The following is a 27,114-nucleotide window of genomic DNA, read 5'->3' as shown; positions in this document are numbered from 1 at the left end:
TGCTTTCTTGAACTGCTCCAGTTTGTGTGGTGAATGTACTCTCACACTGTTGTTTGATAGGGAGTTCCAGAATTTTGACCCAGTGACAACGAAGTATCCGCACTATACTTTCAAATCAAATGGTGCGTGATTTGGAGGGGCACTTGCAATTAGTGGTATTTTCATGCACTTACTGTCCGTGTCTTTCTAAGCAGTCGAGATTGGAAGGTGCTGTTGAAGAGGCTACAGTGCATACTGTAGTCAGTACATAGTATTGTCACTTTGCACCAGTGATTGAGGGAGTGAATGTTTAAGGTGGTGAATGGATTGAAATTCAATGGGTGGCTTAGTCTTGGATGGTGCCGAATTGTTTGAGCATTATTGAAATTGCACTTCATCAGGCAAGTGGGGAATGTTCCATCAGGCTCCTGACTTATGCCCTGTAGATGGTGGAAAGGCTTTGGAGAGTGAGGAGATGAGTTACTTGCTGCAAGATGACAACACCTGGAGTAATGTGTGTAGCTTTGGTCTCAAGACTTAAGGAAGGATATTCTTGAATTGGAAGCAGTCGAGCAAAGGATCATTAAGTTGATTCCTGGGATGAAAGCGTTGTCCTATGTTGCAATGCTGAGAAAATTAACCTATACTTTCTGGAGCTTAAAAGAATGAGAGGTGATCGCATTAAAACAAATAATATTTTGAAGAAGTTTGTCAGAGTAAATATTGAGAAGTTGGTGAATTTAGAACAAAGGAGCACAGTCTCAGTTTCGGTCATTTAAGACCGAGATAAGTGGAAATTTCTCCACTCAAGCGGTGCAAATCTTTGGAATTCTCTACCCCAGATGCATATGGAGACTCCATTGTTGAATATATTTAAGGTTCAGATCAACAGATGTTTGTATCTCAGAGAAGGGTTATGGGAATGGGCAGAAAAGTGGAGTTGAGGCCTTAGGTTAGCCATAATCATAATGAATGGCGACATCATATGGCCTGTATTTCCACTCTTATTTCTGACATTCTTATGCAGAGTACATGATCTCTGACCTGCACATTATGTGGGTGGTCAGTTATGTTTCTGGTCAAAGGTGACCTTCAGGTGCTTTGAGTGGAAGTTCAAAGATAGTAATAAGTGTTTCAATACTGATCCCTGAGATACAACACTAAAAACCTTCGTCCAGCCCAAAAGAAATCCATTGATCATTACTCTCTGCTTCCTATTATTCAGCCAATTTTGTATCCACATTGCTACAGTCCCTTTTATTCAATGAGCTTTAACTTTTCTCACAAGTCTGTTGTGTGGCACTGTATCAAATGCCTTTTGAAAGTCAATATATGCCACATGAACTGCATTACCCTCATCCACCTTTTTGTTGCCTCCTCAAAATACGCCAGCAAGTTAGTTAATCACAATTTCCCCTCTTGAAATCCATGCTTTCTTTTCCTAATAAACCCACATTTTTCCAGGTGACTACTAATTCTATCCTGAATAATTGTTTCTAGAAGCTCGCCCACTACTGATGTTGAACTGACCGGTCTGTAATGCTGGGGCTTATCCTTGCAACCTTTTTTGAAGAAGGGTGCAACATTTGCAATTCTCCAGTCCTCTGGCACCTTCCCTGAGTCTGGAGAAAACTGGAAGATTATGGCCAAAGCCCCTGCAATTTCCACTCTCACTTCCTTCAGTATCTTTGGTCCTGGTGCCTTGTCAACTTTAACTACCACCACTCTATTCAATACTTCCTCCTGATCAATTTTGAACCCTCCCTGGGACACTCTGGTTATGTTACCAGCAGAGAGCTTTTCTGTGCATCCTGAAGCAATTCTATTTAAAACAGTAGCAACTATGACTTGAGGTCTGCCAAAGCCTCATAAGGAGCTGTTGAACCCAAGGAGGACATGCTCTCTCCCAGGAAACCCACATTTGTAATCACCACTGAACAGGGACCTGATTGTCAGAAGAAAATTGTCATTAAAGGTAAAACATGAAACAGAATTCTCTTGCGCCCATCATTTTCTTCAAATGGGCAAATGTTTGGAACAAAAGGCTCCAGATCTTTCCTTTGTTTTATCAGTTGAGTTAAAATACTGTCATGTAGGCGTTGGTGCCTCTACACTCATACAGATGTCTCAGTTTAAGTTCAATCCGTAAGAATAGATGCAGGTGACTGATCCGTTTTTTTTCAAGCACTTCTGCTTGCAGATATTAAAGGACTATTTCAAACAAAGATGTTTTGATATATTTTCCACTATATTGTTCTAAACTCTGATGGTGACAGCTGTTGACTGTACCACCAAATTAAATCTTGCTATTATATTTTATACAGTGCCAGTTACATTCTTGACTGACAAATTTCCTGTGCTACTTCTATCCTGTCATTTTAGCACCATGTCAAAATGTCTGGAGGATTATACATGAGGATAATCTTGATGGTAGAACAGACATAGATACTTGATATGGAAAATGATTGACAAAAATTTGCAGAAAGTGAAGTACTACCTCTAGGTCCAGAATTTGAAGTCCATGGGAATCAGGGGAAAATTTTCTACAGGCTGTGTCATACCGAGCATGAAGGAAGATGGTTGTAGTTGTTGGGGATTGTTCATCTCAGTCCCAAACATCGCTGCAGGAGTTTACCAGGGCAGTGTCCTAGGCCCAACCATCTTCAGTTGCTTCATCAATGATCTTGCCTCCATCATAAGATCAGAGGTTAGTTGATGATTGCAAAATGTTCAACGCCAATTGCACTCAGATACTAAAGCAGCCTGTGTCCATTGACAGCAAGACCTGGGCAACATTCAGGCCTGGGCTGATAAGTGGCAAGTAACATTCATGCTGTGCAAATGCCAGGCAATGACCATCTCCAACAAGAGATAAGCATCTCCCATTGACACTTAAGGGCATTACCATCACTGAATCCCCCAATATCAAAGTCCTGCAGCATACCATTGATCAGAAACATAACCGGACCATTCATATAAATACTGTGGCTAGAAGAGTAGGTCAGAGGCTGAGAAATCTGCGGAGAGTAACCCGTCTTCTGACTCCCCAAGGGCTGTCCACCATCCAGAAGACTCAGATTAGAATACTCTCCACTTCCCCAGATGAATGCCACTCCAACAACAGTCAATAAGCTCGCGTAATCAAGGACAAAGTAGCTTGCTTGATTGGCACCCTATCCTCATCTTCAACATTTACTCCCTCCATCACCAATGTACAGTGGCATCTACCAGATGCATTGCAGCAACTTGTCAAGCCTCCTTTGACATCACTTTCCAAACCCCCAAGTTCTTTGACCTAGAAGGACAAGGGAGCAGAGGTAAGGGAACACCACCACCTGCAGTATTCTCTCCAAGTTACACACCATCCTCATTTGGAACTATATCACCGTTCCTTCACAGTCACTGGCTCAAAGTCCTAACAGCACGATTGGTGTAGCTGCATCTGATGGGCTGCAGTGACTCCTTAAGTTGGCACACCACCATCTTCCAAGGGAGATAAGGGATAGGCAACAAATGCTGGCCGAGTCAGTGATGTCCTTCACATCCTGTGAAGGAATAAACTTAAAAAAAGCCATTCGCAGCTGTTAAAGGGCAGCTTTCCCAACAGTGGTGAGCTTGGAAAATCAAGTTCAGGATTCACAGGCTTCAGCACCTCAATTTTGCTGCCATTCCATCCAGTAACAGAAGAAAAGCCAGGTTTGATTTCTGATGGATGGCGAGTTAATTGATTTCTCCCAAGGCAGTAGGAGATCATTGCAATATCCCTTACGTTATCTGCTGTTAAAGCCAGGAAAACAATCAGCCAAAGTTACAGTCTTGAAACAACATCAAATAATCCCTGTGGGCAAATCTTGGGCCGTGGAAGATTTGGTGTTTTCCATGTACAGCATGAACACTGGAAAGATGAAAAGGATGCATTATGGATTGAGTAGTACTTCCTGCTGCAAATCATGGAATTTCCCTTGGTGGTCACATAATTCTTGATGTGAGGTTTAACCTCCTAATTTCATGGTCAAATGATTTACTAACATACAGGACTGAATTTTTCTCCTATTTATGAAGTAGTCACAGGACAGGTCTTGCAGGGCACCAGTGAACAGATGCTGGGAGAGAATAATGGAGAAGCAGTCATTTCTTCCATGGAGTTCGGGAACCTATACGTCTGTCAGAGAACTATGATTTTAGGACATCGACTTCCTGGGCAGGGGAGACAGCGTTCTCTCATTTGTTGCTCATAATGGAGAGGTTAGACAAGTCCTTCTCGCTCAGTCTTTGGAATGGGCTGACACCCAAATGCAGTGGGTCAATTGTCCCTCTGCAGTTGGTGAGATACTCACTCCTTTGCCCTCCAAAAAGAGCACCAGTGGACCATCCTTTCCCTGGCATTCCCTGGAGGCATTGTGATCAATGGAGAAAGGAAAGGAAATGAGGTGGATTTCCAAGCCTTGCCTCTGTGCACTCATTTACTTGCAATGGGGTGATGAAGGGACCGTCAGCAAAAAGCAAAAGCTAGCTGAGAATACAGTGATGGGTCTCTATCAGGTTTCCCATGTTTCCACCTCTACACTGGCTGACTTCAAGGATGTTCAGACAAGGAAATATTCTTTAAATTAGTTCAGTGGCAGATATATGGTGCGTACTTAGGAGCAGAAACACAGCAGAAAAGGTCCCTGCCTAATTCTCCATCTCCAAAGATGCCAGTGTATTGAGTTGAAGCAATAAATTAGCCAGAATAGGTGAGTAAATTTGGGGTCATAATGCCTGAATTTAGCATATTGTTATTTTACATTATTCAGAATGACAATTTAATATTTTAATTTAATACTGTCTTCTGACAATAACTTCTCGGTACAATGAATAGTGAAAAAATCCTCAGTAACCATGTTAGTTACAGAGCAAGAGATTTTGCCTGTGAAATAGAGGGCAGAATGCATTTTGTACATAGATTTCAATTCATTGCACATTAGTATAATGGATCAATTCCCCTTTTTCTCTGGGTGTGACATCATGGCAAGCTATTTCACCATCTGCTTTGGTATTCTTCATTGACACCATGCACTTTTCATGTTAACTAAAGGGATATGAAGAATCAATGCAAATTCCATTTGGTGAATAGATCATATAAATTATGCATATTAGCAATTGACTTTTCCAGCATTTTTCTCTTTTGGTTAGCAATTGATTTTATGTTCACTTTGAATGATCCCCAGAATTAGATCCCCCCCAAAGAAATCTTACATAATATTTATAGTTAAAAATGTGATTCTGAGATGGCAGGACAGGTGGAGAGAGCAGTTAATAAAGCTTATAATATCTTTGGCTTTATTAATAGGGTAAGAAGTCTCATAACACCAGGTTAAAGTCCAACAGGTTTATTTGGTAGCAAATACCATAAGCTTTCGGAGCGCTGCTCCTTCGTCAGATGGAGTGGAAATGTGCTCTCAAACAGTGCACAGAGACACAAAATCAAGTCACAGAATACTGATTAGAATGCGAATCCCTACAACCAGCCAGACCTGTGTGTTCACCCCAGTCCAACGCCGGCATCTCCACATCTTTATTAATAGGAGCATAGAGTATAAGAGTAAGAAGGCTATGCTGAACTTATGCAAGACACTAGCTAAACTTCAGCTGGACAGGTTGTGTACAGTTCTGTACAGTTCTGGGCACCACACTATTGGAAGGATGTGAATGCATTGGAGAGAGTGCAGTACAGGTTTATAAGAATGGTTCCAGGGATAAGAAATTTCAGTTATGAGGATAGATTGGAAAGGTTGGAACTGTTCTCTTTGGAGAGAAGAAGGGCTAATAGGATGTTTGATATAGGTGTTCAAAATCATGAGGGGGCTAAATGGAGTAGATAGGGAGAAACCGTTCCCTATTGTAAAAGGATCAAGAATGGGAGGGCACAGATTTCAAGTGATTTGCAAAAGAAGCAAATGTGATGTGAGAATAAAACTTCTCACACAATGAATGGTTCGGGATCTGGGATGCACTACCTGGAAGTGTGGTGGAGACAGGTTCAACCAAGGCATTTGAGAAGGCATTAGGTATTTATCTGAATAAGAGCAATGTGCAGGGATACAGGGAGACGGCTGAGGAATGGCACTAAGTCATGATACTCGTTTGGAGAGCTGGTGCAGACACATTAGGCCAAATGGCCTCCTTCTGCACTGTAACAACGATTCTATAAATTTGTGTACCTACTGGAAATAGTTTTTACTATTCGAGCATTGAAGCTTTAATATTCCTCCCACCAAAAGTAGCAGTAAAATATTTCCAAATATCTCTCTGCATATCATCTGCGATGAAACAAGATGATAACCACGTAGCTGATTGCATTTCGGCTATTTGCAATTGTGTGTCTTCATTTTGTACTGGGGACTGTTTGCCAACACTGGCTGAAGAAGATCAAGATTCCTTCCTTTGAGCAAAGGTTCATTAATGTCATGCTGCTTCAAATGGAGTAACAGTTGTTCTTGGCAGAGAGGTAGCTGAACAATGAGGGGCAGGAACAATATATGAAGGGAATAGTTAAAATGTGGATAATAAAATATAGGCCGGTACAATGTTGTCTATTATTTATAGCCATGGGCCAAATAGTGCAATCTCTTACCTTCCATCCACACGTTCAATTGTTCTCTTAGTCTTTTCTTGGATCCCCTTGGGGCACGGCACTACACCTGCCACCTACTCCCAATTATCCAGCAGCACTCTCCTTCAATGCCAAAAAGCACTAAAGCAGCCAGTTGCGTACAGGACACACTAACTGATAGAAGGAGAAATGCCACAGGAGCAGGCAGGCAGAGACATTTCCACATAACCTCACCTTGTTCAGTGGTGTAAAATGAGCATTGTTAGTCCCTTCTATACTCTAGCCAGGGAAAATCAGGTCAAGTACAAAACAGACTGTCAATTCACTATTGCCACTTTCCACTACCTCCCTAGCCTAATTGATACTCCTTCACATTGTGGGAACTGAATGATTTGGACACAGCAGCAAAGGCAGATTTCCATTTGAATGGCTAAACCAGAAAAGTGCAAAGGAGAGGGATGGTGTTATTCGGTAAGAAATAGGAAGAGGGGAGGGACATGGTAATGGAATTAGATAGCATAATCAGTATTTTAAGTAATAAAAGTAGATGACTAGCAGTTATTAGTATCCACATACTGCTAGTACACAACTAGCAGTCATTAAAATATATGACTAGATGGCATCATTGGACATAATAGTGTAAACCAGGGGTCTTCAAACTTTTCAGTACGAGGTCCACATTGTATATTTTACACATTTTCGGGGGCCAAAGAAAAAAAATTTGTTTTATAAATGAACTGGCGATGATTAAGCCCGTGAGATCGTATGAAATTCACTGTTGAAACAACAGGTTTCAGAACGCAAGACATATCCACATATTTTCCGCACAATGCTTGTTGATGGATGATGCAATGCAGAAACATGGGCTTTGAGAATCCACCAACCTCACAAGCTTTTGTGATTTGTCCAACCAAACCTTTCTTCACCCCAGACATGTTCTTTCCTCCATCAATTGTCACACATTGCAGTTTATTCCACTCCAGGTTATATTCTAACACAGTTTTTTGCAATTCTTTGAAGATGTCTTCTCCAGTTACTGTGCTGTGCATGCTATGCACTGATGCTAATTCTTGTGTCACATTAAATTCACTGTCGACGCCATGGATGAATACTAGGAGTTGTGATGTGTCACACACATCAGTTGATTCATCAAGTGCGAGAGAACACAACTGAAAATTTCTTGTTTTGTCTGCAATTTGATTAAATATATTGCTTCCTATATCCTCAATTCTATGAGCAACAGTATTTGGCGCAAGACTGATGATTTTGAACAGATTTGCTTTTTCTGGGCATAACTCTTCCACTGCTTCCATTATATACTCTTTGATGAGATCTCCATCGGTGAATGGCTTTCCTCTTTTAGCCAACACATAAGCTAGTTTGTAACTGGCCCTGGTAAAAGCTTCATTTACAGTTATCTTCTGCGTAAAAAAAGCTTGTTGGGAAAGCAACCTGCGTTGCATTGATTCAAATTTTTCCGAACGCTGTGTTCCTGTGAATTGGGAATAACTTGGTTCATGTTTGGTCTCATAGTGCCGAGGTACATTGTACTCCTTCAAAACTGCAACAGTTTCATTGCATATGACACACAAGGCTTTATCACCTGCTTGTACAAAGAAGTACATTACACCCCATTATTCATTAAACAGGCGGCACTCACTGTCTACTTTTCTTTTCTTTTTTCCTTCCATAACTGAATTGGTCTGAATTGCCGCCATCATTGTCATTGTTCTCGCTTATTTCAGACAGATGGAGCTTACGGATTGGATAAAGCAGCTATCACTCAGTCAATGCAGAGTGGCAATTGGATAACAGATGTCTCAATTGCTGATTCCTTTAATGAACTGTCAGTCACAGGATGGCAGCTCTGATTGGACAATAGGCTGGTAAAGAGGGCGGGGATTCCCATGGATCCATCAGAAAACCGTGCGGAGCAGCAGCAAATGTGCGGCCTGTGGCTTCCGTCCTCGCATCTGGATCCTGAGTCAGCGACGGGGTTCCAGACACGGGAGTGTTTTCGGCAGTGGGAATCCCATCCCGCCCCACTGGCTGCGGGCCAGATGTTAGCCCGCTGCGGGCCGGATGTGGCCCGCGGGCCGTAGTTCGGAGAAAACCTGGTGTAAACTATCAGTTATCGATACCTGCATAATATTAATGCATAGCTCATTGGGCCCGATTTTACCAAAATTTGGCGCCTGTCCAGACCTGACCCAAGGGCAATCGCACCTTTACCAACGGCCGATCCGGGCGCCGATCCGGCGTGCGCCCGAATCGGCCAGCGGGCGGATTTAAATGCATTTGCATGCATTTAAATTGGCATAATGAAGCCCGCGCCCAACTTACCCAAGGATTCCCACTTTACGAGGCTCCGATCCGATCGGCGCCCGCGCATTTACCGTGTTGCTGAATTCAAGTCTGATAGGGCTTCAACTCAGCAACTGAACCACCGAATCGCCCCCGACCACCCTTCGCGGACCGCCCCCGTGAACCACCCCGGCAGCCCACCCCCCCCCCTCGCCCCCCCCCCCCCCCGATCGGACCACCCTGGGACGCAGGCCCCGCCAGCAGCCCCCCCCCCCCCCTCCCCGGGATCGGTCTCCCCGGGCCCCCGACCTACCTTGATCGCTGGTGTCCGTCGAAAGCATCTTGCAATCCTGGATCCTGGCCTTGCTCCCGGGGTCCTGATGGGCAGGATGACGTCTCTTCACTGGAAGGGGGTGGGGGAGGGGGGGGATGTGACGTCTCTTCCCTGAGGGGTGGGGGTGGGGGGGGATGTGACATCTCTTCCCTGAGGGGGAGGTAGGGGGGGTGTGATGTCTCTTCCCTGAGGGGGGGGGGGGGGTAGGGGGGGGATGTGATGCCTTTGCCCCTGGGGGCGGGGGGGCGGAGACGTCACATCCCCCCCACCCCCCCCTCTCAGGGAAGGGACGTCACATCCCCCCCCGTCCCCCCCTCACCCCCAGGTAAGAGACATCACATCCCCCCTACCTCCCCCCTCAGGGAAGAGATGTCAGATCCCCCCTCTATCCCCCCACCAGGGAAGAGACGTCACATCCCACCCCCCCCCCCCCACGCGCCCCCCCCCCCCCCCCCCCCCCCATCAGGGAAAGTCAAAGGCAGCGCAGACAGCAGTGCTGTCAGCGCTGCCTTTGACTTTCGCGCTCGGGCGCGCTGAGTGCTGAGTGCTGCGCATGCACAGTTTGGTGCTCCGACAGATGCAAATGCGCTAGGCCTCGCCCACTGGACCCACGCCGAAAAAAGGTGTATGGGGGGCGCTGGAGCGCAGCTGCCGGGCGTGGGTCTTATTTACGATCGCACCCGGCACTTAGAGTCGATTTGGTAAAATCGGCCCCATTGTTGTTAATATCAGTGCTTGACAAGCACTTATAATTTTCTGAATTATCATCAATAAGTAATTGACGAATATCAGTTTCTGAAGTTATACCTGATCACACACACGGAACACATGCTGAAGTTAACAATGGTTTCTATGTTGCTCTTGCTGGCAGGGATTTACTGAGCATAATTTTAAATTTAAGTTTATTTATTAGTGTCACAAGTGGGTTTACAGTAACACTGCAATTAAGTTACTGTGAAGGTCCCCTAGCTGCCACACTCCGGTGCCTGTTCAGGTACACTGAGGGAGAATTTAGCATGGCCAATGCTAAACCAGCATGCCTTTCGGACTGTGGAAGGAAACTGGAGCACCCAGAGGAAACCCACACAGGCACGGAGAGAACGTGCAGACTCCACTCAGACAGTGAACCAAGCCAGGGTTCGAACCCGAGCCTCTGGCGCTGTGAGGAAGCAGTGCTAACCACTGTGCCACCTCATAACACTCGTATACTTTAGAATGTAGAAGCATAAACAAGCAGAGGTCGCTGTAAACAGTTGGGGCCCATGGAAAGTGCAGAATATGTGTCTTCATCTGAATAACACTGTTGATCTGATTGATGTTTTGAAAGTTAAAGTGGTGGAGAAAGCATCATTTGTGCATTACAATGTTACAATGACCTGGAATTTCTGTTAGACTGCATTGTTTTAAGGAAGCGAAGGGTGACTTAATTGAAGTATATAAGATTCTGAATGGTCTTGACAAGGCGGATGTGGGATGGTCATCTTCTCTTGTGGGTGAACCCAAAACGAGAGGGCATTGTTTTAAAATTAGGGGTCACCCTTTCAGGACAGAAATGAGGAGGATTGTTTTCTCTCTGAGGGTTGTGTGACTTTGGAACTTTGCTTAAGAAGGTGGTGGAGGCGAGGGTCATTAAATATATTTAAGACAGAGGTTGATAGATTTTTGTTAGGCAAGGGTCAAAGGTTATTGGGGTAGATGGGAATGTAGAATTTGAAACACAAGCAGATAAGCCATGACCTTATTGAATGGCAGAGCAGGCTCGAGGGGCTGAATGGCCTACTCCTGCTCCTACTTTGTATGTTAATATGTACGCATGTTTGTATGTTGAAAGGCAGTATTTTTAAGTGCAAGGATATGCCTTTTTAAAGAACTTTTTGAATGTGTTTGTAGCTTACTAAGAAGCTGGCTACAGAAAATAACTAGCAAATTGTTCTGTATGTTTCTTAAACTCAATTCAGTTATTTCAGATTCAAATATTGGCAGTCAGTGAATGAGATACTAATTGTAAATGCTTATTTTTAATGATGAACTCATTCTCCTCTGCAATAATGAAACTGCACCAACCGACCACTCTTGGATATATTAAAAAAATTTGTTGAAACCTTTAAAAGAAAAGATTTATATTCTAAATTCTTCTTGATTGCACTGGTTCAGGGTGGATTTTACTTTTGCTGAAAAACAGAAAATGCGGCAGGGGCATGAGCTGTGGATAAAGGACTTTTCAAAAAGTGCAAACATTTTCTGTCTAGTTAGCTGATATTGGGTTAAAAACAGAAACCGAATCCCAGCATGTTTAAGAAGATGCCACAGCGGGAGCTTTTGTCTTTTCAAAATTACAGATTGTTTCTGACAATGCTCATTTTTTTTTAGCTTACATGCCTGTTAGCTTGGAGTAAGTGAATTAATGAAGTTCTTGTTGCCAGTTTTATTGCTCTCTTAGAAAGCAATACGGCATGAAACGTTACGCAGACACGACTCAATTATAGAAGTGTGGGAGGCACCACTGGCTTCTTTCCATAAGTGGGCCATCTGGCATCACGTGCCTGGAGTGTGGCGTATGGAGATCGGTCCTCTGCATAATTCCGAGGGCTTAAAAGAACACGATCATAATGTCAGTGACGCCAATGGACCTTGAGCATCAAAATTGGCCAACAAATGTGCAGGGGACGTCTTTCTTATTCACTCCTGAAAATACACCAAGCAGCAATTTGTCTCCTGTTCTGGAGCTATTTAAAGAACCAATGAAGAAATTGCAGCTGAGATGCTTTTGAATTACTTATGCTCGTTGATGGAAGCACTTTGGTGAGTTGCTGACCACAGGAGAGTTAAGAGAATTACATTTCCTTGCATAGGTATGGGACAGTGGTTGTAATACTATTTGCTGTACCTGAGCAGGACTTGCAGAGGAGGAGGCAATGTGGGGAATCTATGCACGGAGAGAGGAGAAAGAGGGTTCCCCTCAGAGGTCCTATCTAAATATCTACCTAAAGAGTCTCCTTGAAGCACCAGTCCTTGAGTTGAGTTGGGTCAGGAAGAGTGCCTCAGAAGGCTCTGCTTTTCTATGGTGAAGGAGATGCGTCACCTCCTTCATGAAGACCCTGTGACTCAAGCCAGCATGAGGATGGACCTTGCAGTGCCTGTGTGAAGATTATTGTTGCAGGTTATTTCTTTGCAACATGTTCCTTCCTGCGACTGGTGACAGCAATGTTCTCAGAGGTCACCATCCACAAAGTACCCAAGAAGTGAGAGAGATGTTCTACACCCTGAGAGGGAAGACTGGGATGAGAAAGAGTATGTAGAATCATCAAGGTGCAGGATCTCTCAATCTTGCAGATCACCATGGATTGCAAATAGATGGCTCTAGGAGACACCCACATCCTCATGGAGGAATATTGCAATTGCAAGGGCTACCGTTCAATAGTATGAGACCTCGCCAATAAATTCATCCTAGTGAATGCCTGCTATCCTGTCAGCATCCATGATTTAGTTCATCATTCGCTATTCCGCAATATCCACAGCCTTCAGGCCTCCAACTAAGACAATAGGATGGTAAGTCAGACACCCACATCACACATGGCTCTTTTGTCCATTGCACTATCCCACCATGTGAGATCAAATTTCACTGCCGAGATCGCATGGGGGATCTCTGTAGTACATGCTAAAGAGAGTCTATGTTTGTGGTGCTGTGCCACATCCTCTGCAATTTCACAATTAAAAGGGCTCAGAAACTACCTCCTGAGATCTGAGGCCAGCTTTAGAGGAGAAGAAGGAAGAGGAAGTGGAGGAGATCATACACACCAGCTGTAAATGGATGGAATGTGAGGAAGCATAAAGTAAGACTTCATTTCAGTTGAATGGAGCCTCCCCATTCCCAATATAAACTCAGCATTGTCCTGAAATACATCCATTTCAGACTCCCTATCCAAAGTGTCCTTAGCCTATATTACTCAATGAAAACTGAAGCAATATTCTTCATGCAACAATTTTATCCAAAAATGTATCAGTAAGACAAAAATAATAGAATTACTCAGCTTGTGTACTCCGTTAGTGACTGTCTTGAGTTTGTCCTTGCCTGCCATGGATCAATATTACCCAGTAGCAGAAGCATTGTGGCGGAAAGTTGCTGAGTTTCACAGCGGGGAGACTGCAGATAGTTTTGCCAGGTGACCTCAAAGGCCTCTGGGCCTTGAGAGCCCAGGTATGGACTGGATAATCTTGGTATGAGGAGTATGGTCTTTAAACATGACTTGGATGAAGGGATCCACTTTTGCAGCCAAATTTGCTGAACTTGCAAAGACAGATAGGAGAGTAAAAGGAGGATACAGAGTGCCAGATTTCCATCTGCAAAACAGGTCGTTAGAGTCAGGAAGTTTCCAGACTTAGCAGACCCATCTCAATAAAAAGTGTCCTGCCAGACCCAATTTTCACTCCTGGGATGCCCTTGCAAAGGCGGTGATGAGCTGCCTTCTTGAAGCACTGCAATTCATGAGGTATAGGTACATCCACAGTGCTGTCAGGGAGGGAGTTCTGAGATTTTGATCCAGTGACAGTGAAGGAACAGCAAGTGGTGAGTGATTTGGAAGGGAACTTCCAGGTGGTGGTGTTACAATGCATCCTTGGACCCTTGTCCTTCTAGATGGTAGTTGTCATGGATTTTGAGAGTCGGGGCTCTTGGCCTATGCATAACTTATCTGAGAGCTCTGCTGAGCATGGATACCTGTGTGCACGATGGCAGCTACTTGTGACTGGATGGAAGCCATCTGAATCTGCATGCCAGAATCCAGGGGTTTCATGAGCTCCATCTGAACTTCTGCTACAACTCTGTAACATCCAATTTACCACACTGGATGCTGAGAGAGTGGCCAACAGAGGCTCTATTATGGGTGGATCTGGCAGTGCTGTCAGGTGGTATGCTGATGCATTCACTTGCCTTGACCTCTCGAGTAAGGCCATTATATCTTTTGGGACTATTGACAGGTCCGTGGTGCTACGTTGTGGGCTTTGTCACATGAACTCATTCCCTTCCTTTCCTTAGTTTGACAGGGCTTCTCTGTCAGTGGCCTAAATCAATTAACCTACAGCTTGCAGTGGATTGCTCTAACTTCTGTTTCATGGGAATGCACCTTTAAGAAAGGGAAGGCAACCTGAAATTGATGCTTTCTGCAGAAATGCTACTTTGTTCCCTGGATTGCATAGGGAAGGGCTGCACTGAAATGGAAACTGGGGCTGGCTGGGGTCGCACCATATCATACCACAATCAAGGAAACAAGGCGGGGCGATTAATTTTGGATCTTACCCGTTTACAATGAGCGAGGATATGCAGAAAACTGTGACTCTCATGCCCAAAAATTGGGGCAATTGAATTTCACATCCCATAAAATTTTCACAAGCAATTATTTTGATATTTTAAAATCCATTCATCCAAGTGTAACTGCTGATTGTTTCTTCCTGCCAAACTCATGCAAGCCAAAGAAAGAGACAAACTGCTTCAGTGTGACTTTGTTTCACATTCTCCCAACTGGTTTCTGTCTTGTTTTTCCAATGAAATCATCTCGAGTCTGTTTGACTGCCTAATGCTGCGATGAAGCTGTCAAAGTTACAGGTCAGTCTCCAGGTTACACAAACTCGCTAATTAACAGATTTAGAACTGGTAAATGAGGAGGATGATAACATAAAGATAAATAGACTTTTATTTCCTGTTACTGTATTGTTTTCTACAGAATGCATATTCTGTGAAGACTCACAATGGTAAGTAACACAATTTCTGCAGTCATGTTCCTTACTACAATCCTGCCATATAACTTCAATGTTTGAACTCTAGCCACTAAATCTGTTCCAGCAACAGATGGCTTTGTACCTTCAGCACTTTGAGAACATGAGAAAAATATCCTAGCACCTCAGTTGTGACTCTGGTAATATCTTAATTACGGCAAGATCCTGCTGGGTTGATATTAGCTGCTTCCTAGAAAATGGTTCACCTGCCTCAGTGTGAACAGTGAAAGTGCCATTGAACAAATAATAATGGATTAGGTGAATCTTTTTCTACAAGGTCCAAGGCTCACATTTAATAGCCAAGTTTGAATTAATGAGAGGCATTTCTTCAAATATATAAAATGTATATATCTTCATGTGGTACTGTCCTTCAAACAGGTTCCTATGTGAACAGGTTCCATTAAATTTTATATTCTGATTGACAACTTACTATCGGTTGAAAATTTGGACACTATTGTCTTGAGTCATATATTGTGGTGCACAACAATCAGATCCAGCCTCAGAACAGAACCCCATGGGACATTACTACTCAATCTGAAAAACTGTCATTCACTCCTAGGGCTAAGAATTGGTTTGTTTTCATTTTCAGATGAAGGGGTTGCATTTCATAACCAGCTTGCTCCCGATCTCCATTGAGTCAGGCATCACACATACTTCATTTTTCTTTCTCATTTGAATAGTTGCAGCAATTAGACCAGTGCGACGCCCGCTCCTAGCCAGCTGAATGCTCAACAGGGAGCCCAGCAGTGTGAGTAGCCGGTGCATGTTGCAACTAGCTGACACCTCTTAAATGCAGCCTGCCCCTCTGAAAAGGAGAAGCGCACTAATTATGAGGAAACTGGTGCTGTCTGCAGTGCAAGGATGGAAGGAGAACATCAAATGCAGAAAAAACAAAAAGAGAGGGCTCTTAGTCCCTTAGTCCGAGAGGTCAACTGGAGGAAGGAGGTCATGTTTCTACAGAAACGTTTTGAGAACCCCTTGGAAGGAAATGGGAACAGGTTGCCAGGGAGCTCAATTCCTGGAGTTTCGTCATGAGGGCCTGGAGCAGTGCCACAAGGAGCTCAATCACCTCGCAAGTGTGGTCTAGGCACCTTCACATAATATTTCTGACCCAATCGCACCATCAATCTCAAACTGTTTGATACCCCACATCCCCATTACTCACCTAGCAACACTCCTTTGAAGTCAGGACCCAGGCCTAACATTCAGATACTTCACCTCAACCTTGCACACTGATGATTGCTGCCATCTTCACACCCACCTCTCAAAGCTTCAACAGCTTCAACTCTTCAAAGCACATGTGGATCCAGCTGTGATGCAGCATCTGGAGGACATCTAGGGCCCGAGGTAATCCTGAAAGGCTATCTAAAGGCTGCAGACTTTCCCTCAGTTGAAGTCAACAGTCTTCTCCAGCCATTTGAGTAGCAATGCATAATAGCATTAAGAAAGAAAAACCGACTGCGACATAAGTGATAAGGGAATGCATAAGGGTGGATAGTTCAATTTTGTATGTGGTATTGGATGTGTTGTTGGGTAAAGTTGTTATGGAACTCTTCCTCATTGGTGGCTTTTATTTCAAGACTTTGGCCAAGAGATGGCACATGGCCAAAAGAGAAAATGCTGGAAAATCTCAGCAGGCCTGGCAGTATCTGTAAGGAGAGAAAAGAGCTGACGTTTCGAATCCAGATGACCCTTTGTCAAAGCTTTGTCAAAAGGTCATCTGGACTCAAAACATCAGCTCTTTTCTGTCATAGAATCATAGAAACCCTACAGTGCAGAAAGAGGCCATTTGGCCCATCGAGTCTGCACCGACCACAATCCCACCCAGGCCCTACCCCCTTATCCCTACATATTTACCCACTAATCCCTCTAGCCTACGCATCTCAGGTCACTAAGGGGCAATTTTAGCATGGCCAATCAACCTAACCTAACCCGCACATCTTAGGACTGTGGGAGGGAACCGGAGCAAACCCACGCAGACACGAGGAGAATGTGCAAACTCCACACAGACAGTGACCCAAGCCGGGAATCGAACCCAGGTCCCTAGAGCTGTGAAGCAGCAGTGCTAACCACTGTGCTACCGAGCTGTCCTTACAGATGCTCAGTAAGAAGTCTCACAACACCAGGTTAAAGTCCAACAGGTTTATTTGGTAACAAATGGTATTTGCTACCAAATAAACCTGTTGGACTTTAACCTGGTGTTGTGAGACTTCTTACTGTGCTTACCCCAGTCCAACGCCAGCATCTCCACATCATGACTTACAGATGCTGCCAGACCTGCTAAGGTTTTCCAGCATTTTCTCTTTTGATTCAGATTCCAGCATCCGCAGTAATTTGCTTTTATTTAGATGGTACATGGCCGGTGGATTGAATGGTGAGGGTTTTGGGGCTGCTGTAATGGTAGAATGACATCTCAGGGGTACCAAAGTCTTGTTGATGGACTGTCTGTCCAGAGAGAAAGGGTCCCTTCCTCATTGTTCTTTTCTTCCTCTTCCTCTACCTTCTCTCTTTCTTTCCCTCCTCCTCCTCATGCTTCACCTTCCAAGGTGGCCTGTGTCTGTCTGGCGGAAAGGCCTGAATCTTCACGACAACAAGGTTGTGGGTAACTGAGAGTACTGGTGGTCCAAGCAGTTGCAGTGTTGCTTCAAGTCCTGCTGCTGGTTTGCTCCATGATGTTCCTTTTGGCACAGTTCCTTTTTGACACCGTGTTCCTTTTGGCTGCATGGCTCTCTTTACAGGTTCACTGTCCGTGTGTGGTTGGGTGATGAAGAGGATTCATGAGTTAGGTTTAGAGTGGGTATCCCTTGTCGTACAGCAACCCATCTTCTTTGTGGTGAACTAAAGATGGCAGGTGCAACTTCCTGGTGCAGGAAGAGAGCATCATGGCTGTCTGCAGGTTGGTGGGCATCCAACGAAACATAGAAACATAGAAAATAGGAGAAAGAGGAGGCCATTCGGCCCTTTGAGCCTGCTCCACCATTCATTATGATTATGGCTGATCATCCAACTCAATAGCCTAATCCTGCTTTCTCCCCCGCACCACCCCCATATCCTTTGACCCCCCTTCGCCTCAAGTGCTATATCGAATTGCCTCTTGAAAACACTCAATGTTTTGGCTTCAATTACTTTCTGTGGTAGCTAATTCCATAGGCTGACTGCTCTCTGAGTGAAAAAATTGCTCCTCATCTCAGTCCTAAACAGTCGACCATATATCTTCAGACTGTGACCCCCTGGTCCTGGACACCTCCAACCATCGAGAATTTTATGGATCTTCTGGGCATGATCAAATACCAACTAGGCAGTAATGGAGTGGCAGCCACTGCATCTTGAGAACATCACCCATTAACATTTGGGGGCCAGAGAGCCAAGTGTAAGCAGTTGATTTCATCATGCAACATCCTGCTATTCTGACAATGCAGTCTCTCCTCCTGCTTCTCCCTGCGCAGGGAGAAGTCTCCTCTCCTCTGCACAGGGCCTCTGGACAGCAATATGTGAAATGTTGTTGTCACTTACTCCCCCATGGAAGGTTCCACTGGCACAGAAATTGAGAGCATCAGTGACCTTGACGACCATTGTTGTAAGCCAAGTATTATTTATCTTTTTAATATATCTTTTGAACTATGCAACTATTTCTTTATTTCTTTTACACGAATGGTTTGACGGACGAGTTTACAAGAATGGCTCCAGGGATGAGAAATTTCAGTTATGAAGATAGATTGGCGAGATTGGGACTGTTCATCCTTGGAGAGAAGGCGGTTAAGAGGAGATTTGATAAAGCTGTTTAAAATCATGCGGGTGCTGGACAGAGTAGATAGGGAGAAAATGTCCCGGCTCGCAAAAGAATCAAGAATGACAGGGCACAAATTTAGTGATTTGCAAAAGAAGCAAATGTAATGTTGAGGGAACTTTTTCACACAGTGGGTCATGTTCGGGTCTGGAATGCAGTGCCTGGAAGTGCAGTTGAGGCAGGCTTAATGGAGGCATTGATGAGGGCATTGGATGATTGTTTGAATAGAAACAACATGCCAGGGTATGGAGTAAAGGCAAGGGGATGGCATTAAATTATGACGCTCGTTTGGCGAGCTGACACAGATATGATGGGCAAAGTGGCCTTCTGAAGTGCAGCAATTCGGTGATTATATTAATCAACGTAGACCAATTTGTGGTGTAACCCTGTGTCTGGAGTCACATGGTGACAACACGGAACTTTGAGATAAAAGAAAGATCCAGAATGAAGATATGTAAAGAACTGTACTGAACTGCACCATGAGCTCAAAACACAAAACATGATGGCTCATTTAGTCAAGTGAAAGCTTTATTAGAATCCGCATCACCTTTTGCAAAATGGCTTAAAGTGTAGGAGAGCTCATACCCGGGAAGATAAACAGAGTGAGCTTCGCTAAGGGGCAATAAATATGCCGTCTTATCCCAGCTCAGGAAATTGATACCAGTGTTGAGATAACAAAGCAGAGGTAAGCTGGTTGTAGTACCTCAAGCATGACTTTCAAATGAGGCCGAGCAAGGCAACATCTGGAAAAGGCATGGAGATGAACATTGATGTCATTAAAAAACAATTAAATGGACTAAAAGCAGACTTTACCTCATATGGCACAGGGCCATAGCAAAAGGAAAAAGGTGAAAAGAAGGAGCACACAGAACCACTGGCACTGCAGGGGTTAGAGAAATGTGGCCAATTGCTCAGGAGACATGAAGAGGATTTTTACATTGGATTGACCACTGAGACAGACTGAGGAAACTAAGCAACCAGTATTACCGGGAAGATAAACACCCTGTTTATCTTCCCAAGTATAAGCCCTCCTCAGGAGGCCATTTTGCCCATCATGTCTGTGCCAGCATCATAGTATGTACTATTGCTTAGTGGCTCAATAAAGATGTTTAACCTTTGATAAAACTTCAACCATGTTGTTGCGTTAATGATACTCAGAGGAGAGACAAAAGAACAGTTTGACTCAATGCTATTTTTGTTCTCCTCTGAGCTATCACAGAATACTACAGTGTTGGCCCATCGCGACTGCACCAACGCAAGAAAGGCCCTCACCTGTCCATCTATTCCCACTTGCCAGCACTTGACCCATAGCCTTGAATGTTATGGCATGCCAAGTATTCATTCAGGTACTTTTTAAAGGATGTGAGGCATCCCGCCTCCACCACCCTCTCGGATAGTGCATTCCAGACCATTACCACCCTCTGGGTAAAAATGTTTTCCCTCAAATTCCCGCTAAACCTCCCACCCCTCACTTTTAACTTGTGTCTCCTCGTATCTGACCCTTCAGCTAAGGGGAACAGCTGCTCCCTAAACACCCTTTCCATGCCCCTTATAATCTTGAACACCTCAATCAGGTCGCTACTCAGTCTTCTCTGCTCCAGAGAAAACAACCCAAGCCTATCCAACCTCTCTTTATAACTTAAATGTTCCATCCCAGGCAATATCCTGGTGAATCTCCTCTGCACCCCTTCGAGTGCGTTCACGTCCTTCCTATAATGTGATGACCAGAACTGCACACAGTACTCCAGCTGTAGCCTCACCAAAGTTCTATACAACTCCATCACGACCTCTCTGCTTTTGTAATCTATACCCCGATTGATAAAGGCGAGTGTGTCATATGCCTTTTTCACCACCCTATTAACCTGCCTTTCCGCTTTCAGAGATCTATGAATAAACATGCCAAGGTCCCTTTGTTCTTCAGAATTTCTCAGTGTTAGACCTTTCATAGAATACATCCTTATCAAATTACTCCTTCCAAAGTGTATCACCTCACACTTTTCAGAGTTAAATTCCATCTGCCACTTATCCACCCATTTGACCCTCTCGTCTATATCTTCCTGTAATCCAAGACACTCAATCTCACTGATAACCACCCGGCCAATCTTTGTGTCATTGGCAAACTTACTGATTCTGCCCCCCCCCCCCCCCTGCCCTCTCCCCGCCCCCCTCCACATAGTCATCGATGTCATTTATATAAATGACAAACAATAGGGGGCCCAGCACGGATCCCTGTGGTGTGCCACTGGTCACTGGCCTCCAGTCACTAAAGCAACCATCTGTCATCACCCTCTGTCTCCTACCGCTAAGGCAATTATGAATCCACCTTATCAGATCACCCTGTATCCCATGTGTATTCGTCTTCTTAATAAGTCTCGCATGTGGGACTTTGACAAAGGCTTTGCTGAAATCCTTGTAAACTACATCAACCACACTACCCTCATCCACACACTTGGTTACGTGCTCAAAAAATATAAATTTGTTAGGCATGACCTCCCACTGACAAAACCATGCTGACTATCCTTGATCAAACCTTGCCTCTCGGAATGGAGATAGATTTTCTCCTTCAGAATCTTCTCCAGTAGTTTCCCAACCACAGACGTGAGACTCATTAGTCTGTAGTTCCCTGGCTTGTCTCTACAATCTTTCTTAAATAGCGGGACCACATTAGCTGTTCTCCAGTCCTCTGGCACCTCCCCAGTCATGATATAGAGATGCCGGCATTGTTTGGGGTAAGCACAGTAAGAAGTCTCACAACACCAGGTTAAAGTCCAACAGGTTTATTTGGTAGCACAAGCCACAAGCTTTCAGTGCGCTGCTCCTTCATCAGGTGAGTGACTCACCTGATGAAGGAGCAGCGCTCTGAAAGCTTGTGGCTTGTGCTACCAAATAAACCTGTTGGACTTTAACCTGGTGTTGTGAGACTTCTTACTGTACCTTCCCAGTGGCCAGGGAGGAATTAAAAATTTGGGTCAGAGCCCGTGCAATTTCCTCCCTTGCCTTCCATAATAGCCTGGGACACAATTCATCTGGATCTGGAGATTTGTCCACCTTTAAGCCTGCTAATACCTCCACTACATTGTCACACGCTATGATAATTTTCTCTAGAGCCTCACGGTCTCTCTCCCCAAGTCCCATAACTACCTCCTCCTTCTCATGGGTGAAGACAGATGTGAAATATTCATTTAACACCTACCAATGTCCTCTGCCTCCACCCCCAGATTTCCCCCTTGGTCCTTAATGGGCCCTACTCTTTCCCTGGTTATCCTCTTCCCATTGATATACTTATAGAATATCTTTGGATTTTCCCTACTTTTACCAGCCAAAGCTTTCTCATATCCCCTCTTTGCTCTCCTAATTGATTTCTTAAGCTCCATCCTGCACTTTCTGTACTCCATTAATACCTCCGCAGACTTACTTCCCTTATACTTGTTAAAAGCCTCTCTTTTCCTTCTCATTGTACCCTGAATGTCTCTGGTCATCCATTGTTCTCTGCGTTTATTACACCTTCGTATTACCCTAGAGGGAACATGTTGGGTCTGTACCCTCCCCATTTCATCTTTGAACACCCCCCATTGCTCTTCTGTAGATTTCCCCACAAGTAACTCGTTCCAGTCTACCCTGGCCAGATCCTGCCTGATTTTGCTAAAATCTACTCTCCCCCAATCCAAAACCCTTTCCTGCAACTTGTCAATTTCTTTGTCTATAACAAATGTGAATTGAACCATGTTGTGGTCCCTTTCACCAAAATCCTTCCCCACCAACACATCAACCACCTGTCTGGCTTCATTCCCCAGAATTAGGTCCAGTACAGCTCCTGCTCTTGTTGGATTCTCTACATATTGACCTAAAAAGTTTTCTTGTATATATTTTAAGAACTTTACTCCATCTAAGCCCTTAACCTGATGGCTAATGTTGGGAAAGTTGAAATCGCCTAATATAATTATGCTCTTTTTGTTTTTACACCCCTCCGTGAATTGCACACATATTTGCTCTTCAATTTCCCCCTGACTATCTGGGGGTCTATAATAAACACCTAGTAATGTAACTGTTCCTTTCTTATTCCTAAGCTCTACCCACAAAGCTTCATTTGATGCCCCCTCTAAGATATCATCTCTCCTTACAGCAACAACTACCTCCTTAACTAATAATGCAATGCCTCCTCCTCTTTTACCCTCTCCTCTGTCTCGCCTGAAGATTCTATATCCCGGAATGATGAGCTGCCAATCCTGCCCTTCACTCAACCATGTCTCTATGATGGCTATTATATCATAACTACATGTGTCAATCCTTATCCTTAACTCATCCATTTTACTTTTAATTCTCCTGCATTAAAGTAGAGGCCCTCCAGCCTTGTCTTACTCCCTTGGAACTTACTACCACTGTATTCCTTCTGACCTGATTGCTTTTCTATGTTATACTGTGTCCCTGTTCTGCTAACAGTCTAGGTCCCCTCCTCCTGCCAACCTAGATTAAACTCTTCCCAACAGCACTAGCAGGTACAGATCAGGTTGTAGGAGATGGCACAGTTCAGTAACCATCCCTTTGTTTTCTTTGTATTGTTAACAGACGAGACTGAGTGGATATTTAACTGAGGTGTACAAAATTCTATTGAGAACCTTCTTCATCCTCTCTCTGTGCACATCTTCCCCTCTCTGCTACCAACGTTTCATTTCCAAATCACGCTGCAACCCGATAAGTCCTGTAACTAGAGCCCAATGACACAGGCTTCCTTTTTGTCAAAACAAAAAAATCCTCTGACCTTCTTGTCATGATCCTGTATCAATGCAAAACACCTCTAATAACACAGAACACAGTGGTCGTGATTTTGCGTCTGCTTCTGCCGCAAGCAAGAACGGTGACATGGATGCAAAATAACACCAAAGTCAGAATTAAAGCATCTCATCGGCGAGATCTCCTTTTCTGATTTTCTCCACCCCTCGTTGGTGGCATAATGAGGCTCCCATCCGGCTAATGGGATGCAAATGATGGCTTGACCCAAATTTTCTTCCAATGCCTGATTGTCTGTCATGCCCGTGTGTAAACATGCCGGTCCACAACACCTCTGGAGCAATGTGGCATGCAGTCGGGACTTAATGTCATTAAACCCAGAGAACAATATGGCATGCAGTCGGGATGTGGTTCCTATATTCAAGAAAGGGAATAGGGATAGCCCAGGAAATTACCGACTGGTGAGTCTAACCTCAGTGGTTGGTAAGTTGATGGAGAAGATCCTGAGGGACAGGATTTTATGAACATTTAGAGAAGTTTAGTATGCTCAAAAGTAGTCAGCACGGCTTTGTCAAAGGCAAATTGTGCCTTACGAGCCTGGTGGAGTTCTTTGAAAATGTGACTAAACAATTGACAAAGGAAAAGCGGTAGATGTGGTTTACATGGACTTCAGCAAGGTGTTCGATAAGGTCCCCCATGCAAGACTTCTCGAGAAAGTGAGAGGGCATGGGATCCAAGGGGTTGTTGCCTTGTGGATTCGGAACTGGCTTGCCTGCAGAAGGCAGAGAGTGGTTGTAGATGAGTCTTTTTCTGAATGGAGGTCAGTCACCAGTCAAGTGCCCCAGGGATCTGTTCTGGGACCCTTGCTGTTTGTCATTTTCATAAATGACCTGGATGAGGAAGTGGAGGGATGGGTTGGTAAGTTTGCCGATGACACGAAGGTTGGTGGTGTTGTGGATAGGTTGGAGGGATGTCAGAAGCTGCAGCGTGACATAGATAGGATGCAAGACTGGGCGGAGAAGTGGCAGATGGACTTCAACCCGGATAAATGTGTAGTGGTCCATTTTGGCAGGTCAAATGGGATGAAGGAGTATAATATCAAGGGTAAGACTCTTAGCAGTGTAGAGGATCAGAAGGACCTTGGGGTCCGGGTCCATAGGACTCTTAAATCGGCCTCGCAGGTAGAGGAGGTGGTTAAGAAGGCATGTGGTGTGCTGGCCTTCATCAATCGAGGGATTGAGTTTAGGAGTTGGGAGATAATGATGCAGCTTTATAAGACCCTTGTCAGACCCCACTTGGAGTACTGTGCTCAGTTCTGGTTGCCTCATTACAGGAGGGATGTGGAAATGATTGAAAGGGTGCAGAGAAGATTTACAAGGATGTTGCCTGGATTGGTTGGCATGCCTTATGAGGATAGGCTGAGGGAGCTCGGTCTTTTCTCCTTGGAGAGACGAAGGATGAGAGGTGACCTGATAGAGGTGTACAAGATGTTGAGAGGTATAGATCAGGTGGATTCTCGGAGGCTTTTTCCCAGGGCTGAAATGGCTGCTACGAGAGGGCACAGGTTTAAGGTGCTGGGGAGTAGGTACAGAGGAGATGTCAGGGGTAAGTTTTTCACTCAGAGGGTGGTGGGTGAGTGGAATCGGCTGCCGTCAATGGTGGTGGAGGCAAACTCGATAGGGTATTTTAAGAGACTTCTGGATGAGTACATGGGACTTAATAGGATTGAGGGTTATAGGTAAGCCTATATGTAAGCCTAGGTAGGTCGGGACATGACCGGCGCAACTTGTGGGCCGAAGGGCCTGTTTGTGCTGTATTTTTTCTATGTTCTATGTTCTTAACTGCCGTCAGAGTTTGAGATGGAGTCCACCAGCAACCCTGGACCCTGGAAACACTGAAGTTGCCTTAAAGGCATTGTTCCCATTGAACAATGTTGGGAAGCTCTTTTCCATGAATTAGCATGTCGTGCATGCTCATTCAAAGGCCACCTCACCAGAATTAAGTTCTTCCTCCAAATTAAGTTCCTCACCAGTGACAAATTCGAACATTCACTTTTATGATTGCAGATAAGTGCCGTGCATGACTTTGAGGTGAGCAGATCCTTCTTTCCCCTACTTGAGGATCACTCACACCTTGAATCATATTTGATTTGATTTATTATTGTCACAGGTATTAGTATGCAGTGAAAAGTATTGTTTCTTGCGTGCTATACAGACAAAGCATACCGTACATAGAGAAGGAAAGGTGAGAGTGCAGAATGTAGTGTTACAGTCATAGCTAGGGTGTAGCGATAGATCAACTTAATGTGAGGTAGGTCCATTCAAAAATCTGATGGGAGCAGGGAAGAAGCTGTACTGGAGTTGGTTGGTACGTCACCTCAGACTTTTATATCTTTTTCTCAACGGAAGAAGGTGGAAGAGAGGGTGCGTGGGATCCTTAATTAAGCTGGCTGCTTTGCCGAGGCAGTGGGAAGTGTAGACAGAGTCAATGGATGGGAGGCTGGTCATATTAGGTGCCGATAGCACAAGCTGAGCCAAGGCCGGACACAGGAGGGAAACGAAGGGAGGGAAGCTTTCCAGGTGCCTTATAAATATGGGCAGACTTTTGAACACATCAGGTAATAGCAAGATCATGCTTGGCTAGCTGTTACCATCTGCCATCCTGCTTAGGAGAACATTTTGGCCGGAATTCTCTGACTTTCCCCACAGCTGGAATTGTTGAATCCCACTGCTGTGATTGGAGATTTGGCTGAGTGCCAAGTTCCCCTTTTTGCACTGACGACTTTGGGGAATTCTGGCCTCTGACTTTTGCTCCCGCCACCGAACTTAGACTTCAGAATGGAAGATTCTGACCAACGTTTTAAGTCTATTATCTCGCTTTGTAATAATGATGTGGATTCAAAAACCCAATGCCAAATGATCAAACTCTCAAACTGTACGAACGTAAGAAAGGCGGAGGAGCAGTTCAACCTGAAGGAGAATGCAAGAACCTATGGAAGAGTTAGATTAAATCAGACAGTGGTCTAATTAGTGGCAGCTAAAATTAAGTACAAATATGAGTTACTTCATATTAGAAGGAAAGATGTGTGTCAAATGTTGCTGAAGTAGCTGAAAGTGAAGTGGAAAGGGATAAGGGAGTATTTTTAACTCGACCACAAAGTGAAACAAAATGATAAATTACATTGTTAGGTCAACCGAGTGCCACATTGTGGATGTCATTGCAAAAAGTGTACAGTGCCCAGATCAGGCCACATCTTGAATACAGCATTTCATTTGGTCACCAAGAAACAATAAAGTCATGGAGGAAGTGATGGAAGGCTACTTGGGTGATCCTGAAAGTTAATGCATTGACTAAGGAGAAAATAGATTGGAGAAATTGATGTCTATTAACGTAGAAAGAAGTACTGAAGTTAAACAAGTGTGCAAGACATTAGATATAAGGTTCCAATGTGCCATGTTACAGATGGTCTACATGTGATGAGTGGACAACTTCAAGTGTGTTATCCCAGGCACAAATCACCAAGACCAGGCACTTTTACAAAAGTATAAAGGAAAAAATGGAAGAACAACTCACAGCGGCTGTCGGAAGTCCCTGATCAACTGGTGGCATTCTGGG

The sequence above is a fragment of the Mustelus asterias genome, chromosome 5, assembly GCF_964213995.1.
Source record: "Mustelus asterias chromosome 5, sMusAst1.hap1.1, whole genome shotgun sequence".
Taxonomy (NCBI): Eukaryota; Metazoa; Chordata; class Chondrichthyes; order Carcharhiniformes; family Triakidae; genus Mustelus; species Mustelus asterias.
This window is presented reverse-complemented; position numbering follows the sequence as displayed.